Source organism: Adiantum capillus-veneris, chromosome 5, assembly GCF_014529385.1.
Source record: "Adiantum capillus-veneris isolate H3 chromosome 5, ASM1452938v2, whole genome shotgun sequence".
NCBI lineage: Eukaryota > Viridiplantae > Streptophyta > Polypodiopsida > Polypodiales > Pteridaceae > Adiantum > Adiantum capillus-veneris.
The window spans coordinates 130869365-130878277 of NC_140935.1; the positions used below are offsets into that span (position 1 = coordinate 130869365).

At 44.1% G+C, this 8913-nt stretch overlaps 1 pseudogene; it reads right to left on the minus strand.

Moving 5' to 3' along the window:
• Nucleotides 1-4525: 4525 nt before the first annotated feature.
• LOC147458116 (uncharacterized) lies at nt 4526-5619 on the minus strand (annotated as a pseudogene).
• Nucleotides 5620-8913: the final 3294 nt, after the last annotated feature.

Consider the following 8913-nt stretch of genomic DNA (forward strand, 5'->3'; position numbering starts at 1 on the left):
GGCTGTTACGCTTGCATCTTGAATGAAAGAGTCTCGAGGGGCAGGCCTTAGCACCAACTCTCTTGGGCATTGATATTGAACGGCTGGCCTTGGTGGAGGCAGTTGGAGGGCAGAACCTTGCTGCCCGAGGCCACAGAGCCAGTGCCGTATATCCCGGATCGATGCCATGCAGCCCATTGCATGCAGCCCAAAGGTATTCAAAACCGTTGCTTTTGGGCATTGGCCGTTGCTCTTCTCTTTTCTCCAGCGATGAGAATCGATTCCCTTTTCCGTCTCATTCTGTTAATGAAGTCCAAGCCCAGAGCGTAAGTTGGCTAGCCTGGGCACATGGGCTTTGCAGTCAGCTGCGTCCAGCCGACAAGGGAGCACAAATCAAGTGCCGGTTGATAGTGGATACAATTTTAAGCACATTTAGCAGATGGCCAACTGTAGCACCCACCTCGCTTCACAGGAACTGCGGCTCTCAGATGCGGCAGTCGTCAGAGCAGGCTCACCCTTGGATGGTGGCACCTCTGTTCTATTTTGTACCGCACGACCCCCTTAAGGCGCAAACCTTGGGATGTACTATGTGTCAGAGTGAGGTGGATTGGTAGAAAAAGCGGGAGGTAGTCCGAGCAGGTCGCTGGCTTGCACACAGCAACAGGATTCCATGGGGGTAGAGCCGAGGATTGGGAATCAGGCAAGGTCTAGCTGGAGCGTGACACCAGGAGCAGCGAGGAGGAGCCATGGGTGATGGTGATGCAGATCGCGCACCTTATCTTGGGCTGCGTGGGCCAGGAACTTTAGTGTCGTAGAAGGGGAGGGCTGCCGGGGGCATGTGCGTAGGTTGAACTAGCGGATGAAGGTAGAGTGGGATGGGCTGCATATTGGGCAGTGCAGCAGCTCAAGGTCAGCAGGCGTTTGAGGTTGATGGCGAGAGGCAACGTCAGGACGGAAACAGCAATGGAAGCAGCTTTTGCAATGTGAGCCTTTGAACGGGTATGGACAATGGGCTAGCCGTTAGTGGTGCTTGTTGTGACCCTGCATTTATATTGGTGGTTTGTGGGTTACCAGCTACGCATCATGATGTCATGTGGAACAAAGATCTCAACATGGCGCTTCGCAATGCAAATTTTGCAACAAATATAATTGCCCATAAGCATACATAGGTGTTGCTTCCACCTCGCACAAATGCAAAAGGGCTTCTACATCACACAAATGCAAAAAGCTATGATGGTAGTCGCACAAGCCATGTAGACGAGGCTATTGACACCTGGCAGAAGGGCAATTGCATTCAAAAGGATGTGGGAGCTATCCAATGTTTCCACATGAGCCATAGTCTTCGTTTTCTCCTTTTTACTCCTCAATGCTCATTTTACTATTTGTGTTACTTCGCTAAGTCGAAAGGCCTCGGACAAGTGTAATGTTAACATCCAGAGCTGATGCTTTTATGATAATTTCAGTATAGTGGGGGAGCTATTAGTTTACTTTAGTATCTTAATGCTAATTATGGTCATGTAAAGATTGTGGGAGATTCATAATTCGATGTCCAAGGCGACCAACGCTTTGAATTCATTTTCCATAACTGTGCATCTCAATCCATGTACACACATGCTCTTCATGAAATGTGACAATTACATGATGTGCTCAAGTAGACCTTTCATTGCTGTCTCTCCCTTGTACTGCCCGCTCCTTGGGGGTTGCCTTGATACTGCTGCTTGGCCTTGCCAGCTGTCCATGACTCCTGCCACTGCCTCTGGCAACTGTGCCACCTCTACCCTTGCCAGCTGTCCATGAACACATACTGTTGCCGACCACCTCCTCTCCTCCACCATGTGGGTTAATTTCCTCCTGCGTGCATCCTACCTATATCAAGTGGCCTCCTGCTACCACCAACATCAACCTCACACTACAACACGTCGCACGAATACCGATGCGTGTACCGACGGGATTGAGTTTATTTTTAAAATGAACTAAGTCGGTATACGCGCCGGTATCCGCTTCGAAATCAACACGCTTATGTACGCGTCGATATATTAAGCGTTGATATAAACGCTTGTATACACGTCGGTATAAGCTGTTTTGGCGTCGGTATAAGCGCTGAAATACGCATCCAAATAAGCTATTATATACGCGTCGGTATAACCCTCTGAATTGACGATTATATACGCGTCGGTATGTTCGTCTAAATACGTGCTGGAAATTATAGGTCGTTTTCGACGTGTATACCGGCGCCTATACAGACGCATAAAGCAGCGCCTATACCGACGCCAAAACCTGCAAATTTTTTTTGGGTAGAGAGGGCTGGCTGTTGCTGTTGTATATACTACAGCAACAGAAACCAACCCTCTCTGCCCAAAGGAAGAGTGCAAAAGCAACCGCACTCCACCTTTTCGATTTTTGGACAGAGAGAAGTACTGAATGCTGCATAAAGCAACACTCTCTATCCAAAGGAGAAGTGCAAAAGCAATTGCACTCCACTTATGTGCAGAGAGAGTTAGTTTCTACTGCTACATGTACTGAAGCAGCATAAACCAACTCTCACTACTCAAAAGAGGAGTGCAAAAGCTACGACACTCCACCACTCTGTTTCTCGCTAAAGAGCGAATTCAAGAACTGTTGATCAAGTACTTATTCAACATTACAAACCATAAGCATAACTATAAGCATAACCATAAGCATAAAACAATAAGCATAACCATAACCATAACCATAACCTTAACCATAAGCATAACCATAACCATAACCATAAGCATAACCAAATCTTTGTCAACCCTACACAATAAGCATAACCAAGTTTTTGTCAACCATAAGCATAAAACAATAAGCATAACCAAGTCTTTGTCAACCATAAGCATAACCAAATCTTTGTCAACCATAAGCATAAAACAATAAGCACAACCAAATCTTTGTTAACCATAAGCATAAAACAATAAGCATAACCATAACCATAACCAAATCTTTGTCAATCCTAAACGATAAGCATAACAAAACTGAATTGCACCAACAATCGGGGAAGTCCGTCTACAACAAGTCATACCATAACTTCATTTACCAATCCAAAACCATATCATAAATTGATTACAAACACTTGAGCAAGAAGAATTTTCATGACTTCATTACATAACTCAATCCATATATAATCATAACACAAATCCATCTATCTGCTAACCGACCATGAACAGATAACAAAAAGTAAAAACATGTAACTATAAGTGTAAATGTCGGTATATATACAATCATGAATATACACAAAACTAGCTACCAATACAAATCTATGAACTCTGTCCCTCAAGGCAAGGCCTCCCAGTCGACGGCCTCTCCCTCCTCCGCTAGCTGTGTCAAAAGAGCTACAAGCCTATGTTTGTAGCCATACTTCTCCTCTCGGCGTGTAGGAGAATGCTTCATTGCAAGTTCTTGCAAAACCAAACACTTAACAATAAATAAAGATGAAAATAACACATATACATTTAGTTAATCAAAGCGTTTTTATGATACTTACAAACTCGTGGCGAAGCGTGTCGTATCCTCCACTCCCAAGGTGTGATGATCCAGCAGAATCTAAACATGCTCTGGCTGCCTCTCTCTGCTGCTGGAATCGCTTAGGATGCTCCGTCAGCTCTCTACCAATCGCTGTCCACTCCTCTGCGTCCAACCATGCCGGCTTCGGCTTATTGTTCCTGAATTTGTCTCTGGCCTCTGATCGACGACGTGACATGGTGCCAATCACCACGCCAAAGATCCAGTCATTCGAGACTGGATCGTACCCCTCTGCCGGCCTGTACTCCCTATGAATGGCCTTAATGATGTAGTTTTTTCTCTCCTGATCCTGAGCATCCCAATGCTCCATCACCGAATGGCCAAACTGCACTGTGCAAAGCTATCGTATCCTCTGTTGCATGGCCTTTCCGGCCGTATCCATGACCACAGCTCTGCCTCTGGTCGTATACACCTTGCTAGGATCATGCTCATGTGATCCCCAAGGTGTACGTGGTGTGCTCGCTCGTGAACTGTCTACTGAAGAGAGCGGTGGACACGCTCTCGGTGGTGTGGAAGCATCGATAGCACTGTCACCACAACAACCACCGCCTCCAGAAGAGACCTGAACGACGCCTAGACCGTCTCAAAGAAGACCGGCCACTTCTCGGTGTAGCTGGTACACTCGTAGGAGGTGTAGTGCCGATCGGACTCGGGGGCACACTAGTCAAGGGGGTAGGAGGCACACTAGTCCTAGGTATAGGATTAGATGTACTAGGTCTGGAGGTGCCTACACCCCAAAGAGCCCGCGCCTAACAATCTGCTCAGGTGTAAACTGCGACAAGAAGCTACCCATCTGCACGGGTGACATGCTGGTCGGAGTGACTGGGAAACTAAAGTCTGGAGAGTATGTATAGTCGTCGTCGGCCATGGCTGCAAAACTTAAATTCAAAGATCAACAGAAATACACTATTCAAAAACTTAAGCAATACAAATAACATAAAAAACAAAACTGTAACAAAAATCACTATATTTAATTGATGTCGCAAGTGTTCATTACAATTACATCTTAACAAAAATCAGTGGTCATTCTCTCATCTTCTATGAGAGCTGATGCGCCAAAAATATCTATATCAATCTGTACTTCCGCATCTTCATCATCAAACTCCACTTCGTTATCGCTCTCCGCATTTAGGGTGTCATCTCCATGTTCTGATTCTGGCATTTGTTGATCGCTTACCTCTACTTTGAAATCCTCATCCGTCTGCTGTGCCTCTGAGTCTTGCAACTGTTCAACCTCTATATCCAATCCTTCACACACTTGTTTGCTTCGTGGAGCAACTTGAACGACAAATAGCCAGCGTGGTTCAGACAAATTTTCTTCATCCTTCTCATTTCATAGTGGATCTATTGTGAACACAACTTGTTCACAATGCTGCGGAAGTACAAATGTATCCCGAGCATCTGTCCACACCCACCTGGAGTTCACTTGAATTAATCCACTCTTATCTTTGCGTACAATTGCATTAGGCCCACTAGTAATAACTCTGAACCACTTGACATCAAAGATAAAAGTATCAAACTTTCTGAAGCTAATCTTCAAAATGTCTTGGATGTAGCCAAAGTATTCAAGCTGACCAATCTGTGTGTTTTCATCACTGGCACTAGCCCGACTTTCTTGGACGAAGCTTGCTATAACCCCACTATTGAAGGTCACCCTTCGTTCGTCTATCCACTGCACTCTGAAGTGTCTCCCATGGGACCACAAAGCTCCGTATTTGTGATACTACAAGCACATAAATCACATAGTTTAGGGTTTACTAAAGCAATGTAGACCATATGGATTTTTTAAAAAAAAGTTGTAGAAATACTTACATGCCAGTCGCAACCCCTTGACATCTCCTCTTCTTCTTCAGTAATCAACACTCCGTTTAGCTTTGCCTCCGAAATTGTTGCATCTAACCATCGACCAGTAGGAAAGTCTGGCAGCTTCTGAAGATGGTCAGGATAAGGCAGGTTTCTAGTGGCACGATTGCGCTTGAACTGCAAACGTTCTGTAATACGTCGTTTCTTTTCCTCTTCGTAATTCTATAACCACTTTTGCATTGCCTCTGAGTTGAGTAGACAGAATCTCATAACCTTTTCTCGCATTCTCAGATCCATTTTCTCACTACGCCTTGTCCTTGCGGCTTGTCCCCTGTAACCTTGGCGTTGGTCTCATTAGTCCACAATCGGGGCATCTCTGGATGAATTGAACCCAAGAACTCACTGATGAAAACTAGAGACTCTTGCACAAGCCATCCTTCAGCCATGCTACCCTCAGGACGAGCTCTTTGACGAACGAACCCCTTTAAAGTCTTCATGTATATGTCCGTTTGACCTACGGCTTGCCATACACGCTCTTGACATTGCCTAAAGACTACCTAATCGTCTACGGATGGTTTCAGTAGGCATAGAAGCCATTTTCGAAGTCTGTTTGCGTTTTTTCGTAGAGAAACGCAATCGGATTTGACTTACGGCTTGTGTATTTGACGTTTCTTCTGTCCGTTTAACCTACGGCTTGCCATACACGGTCTTGACATTTCCTTAAGACTACTTAATGGACTACGGATGGTTTCGGTAGGCGTAGAATCAGTTTCCGAAGTCCGTCTGTGTTTTTCCGTAGAAAAACGCAATCAGATTTGACCTACTACTTGTGTATTTGGCGTTTCTTCTATCCGTTTGACCTACGGCTTGCCATACGCACTCTTGACATTGCCTAAAGACTACTTAATGGACTACGGATGGTTTCGGTAGGCATAGAATCAGTTTTCGAGGACCATCTGCGTTTTTCCGTAGAAAAACGCAACCGGATTTGACCTACGGCTTGTGTATTTGACGTTTCTTCTGTCCGTTTGACCTACGGCTTGCCATACACGTTCTTGACATTGCCTTAAGACTACCTAATGGACTACGGATGGTTTCGGTAGGCATATAAGCCATTTCCGAAGTCCGTTTGCGTTTTTCCGTAGAAAAACGCAACCGAATTTGACCTACGACGTAGAAGCCGTTTATGAAATCTGTTTGCGTTTTTCCGTAGATAAACCCAAACGGACTTAAAAAATGGCTTGTATTTTGGACGTTTCTTCTATCCGTTTGACCGACGGCTTGTTTGAGGAGGAATCTTGTCTCTAAGAGCAACGACGGCGCTGTTGTTGCTCCCTAGAGGACTTTCATGTGTAAAAGTGAGAGTTGAGCTTCGAATGTATTTTGAGCTGGTCAAATGAAGTCAAAGAAGCTCAAGAGGAGTGCCACATGTCGATCGGTTATTAAAAATGCTAGAGGAGAGTGAGAGAGAAGCTCTGTGGAGCGCTGTGATGGTTTTTTGAGCAAGCAATGAGCCACCATCTTTGCCTTTTGTGTTTTGTCGCTCCTCCCTTCCCCTTTTCTTCTTCTATTCTGCTCTCGTACTAGCCGCGGCGCCGATTGAGCGTGTGTACGCCCGGGCCGTTGGTTCTTTGCGCGCGCGCGCGCGCGCACACACACACACACACACACACACACACACACACACAGAGAGAGAGAGAGAGAGAGAGAGAGAGAGAGAGAGAGAGAGAGAGAGAGAGAGAGAGAGAGAGATTGTGTGTGCAGAGAGAGAGAGATTGTGTGTGCTTTACATGCTGTCACTAAGAATGTCGAATGATGACAGTAAGATGCAAACGTTTCTGTTGGTCATGCAAGGCAAGGCCAAAGTGTGGTTCGAAGCTTTGGAAGGCGAGCCAAAGTAAATGTGGCCGGCATTACGCACAAGGTTTCTGCATGACTTTTGCAAGGAAGGCCCGCTTGACATGGACACCAAGCTGAAGGCTTTGAAGCAGGATGTGGGCGAATATTTCAATGTGTTCTTGGATCATTTTGAAGCTTGTTTTTATTCTCTCTCTTTCCCTCTCTACCTCTCTTTCTCTCTCCCTCTATATCTATCTCTCTTTCTCTCTACCTCTATCTTTCCCTCCTTCCTTTTGCCTCTCTCTTTCTCTATTCTCTCTCTTTCCCTCCATCTCCTTCTTTACCTCTTTCTCTTTCCCGCTATCTATCTCTCTTTCTCTCTTTACCTCTAGCTCTCTCTCTCTCTATCTTTTTTTCTCTCCCTCTATCTTTCTCTACTCTCTCCTTCTCTCTATTTCTCTTTCTTTCTCTCTTTTTCCCTCTCCCTTTTTTTATGTTTAATTTTGTTTCTACTCTATTTTTTTAAACTACTTTTTGTTAATGTATTTAAAGCTTTTTTATTCTATTTTTGGATATACAAAACCCTAAAACTAATTAACTTTAACCCTAAAATTAATTTCAAGAAACCCTAAAATACAATTAACAGTAACAAATTTGAATATAGAATTAAATAACAATAAAAAATTAAAATTAAACAACAATAACAATTTGAAATTTAAAATTAAATAACAAATTTAAATATAAAATTAAACCAAAATTAAAATTAATGTGTGTGTGTGTGTGTGTGAGAGAGAGAGAGAGAGAGAGCAATGAGATTGTGCATTCACATACATTCGTATGTGTGCACAAAGCTTCCGGAGTAGCTTCCACATCTGCAAGAAAAAAAAAAAGAACACACACACACACACAAAAATAACCAAAAAACAAGGACAATAGGCTTACCTGCAGCAAGTAGAGAAGATGTGATGATGTTTGCCCAAGCCCATAGTAGTCCAAAGGTGCAGATCTGGCCGCGAGTTGAGAAAAGAGAGAGAGAATGAATTTTTGGAAACGTGCAGAAAATAAGCCCGCGGTTTTGTTTTTACCAGTCGGCGTCGGTACACGCTGCTGGATACGCGTCGGTATACACTGCTGGATACGTGTCAGTATCCGCGTCGGTATACGCGACGGAAATTGAAAATTGAGTTTTTCTAAAAATCTGAGCTCCCTCCAGTATTGCCGATGCACATATCGACGCCCGCCAATGAAGTTGGGAAGTTGGCGTCGGTATTCAAGTGATCTCTAGTAGTGTCAGCCCTCCACTCATGTTGCAAGCTGTCCAGTCACCAGAGCTAGCACGCGATTCACCTCTTCCTTTTCCTCCCAAAATGGGGCATCTTTGAAGATACCCATGAAAAATAATTATACGTGACTCAACTGTAGTTTAACATGGAAATTTGCACTTTTTTTAAATTGTAAATGCATATTAAGTCGTCAGTGCTCTTATATGTCGACACTCTTTTCTCACTTAAAGCATTTAAACTCATCCGTCCCATAGGAAAACATGTAATGTCCTTCCGTTGAAGACAACCTCCCTTTTGCTCAAGTTAGAGAAAGTATTGCAAAAGGGAGGTTGTCTTCAACGCAAGGACATTACATGTTTAACAATCTGCCTCAATGTGCTTAACATGGCATTTGCTTGAATCGTGGAACGCTTGTGCTGGAAATTTGAGACAGCTACAAGTGCCATAGCTATTGTACTTGCTCTTGTAG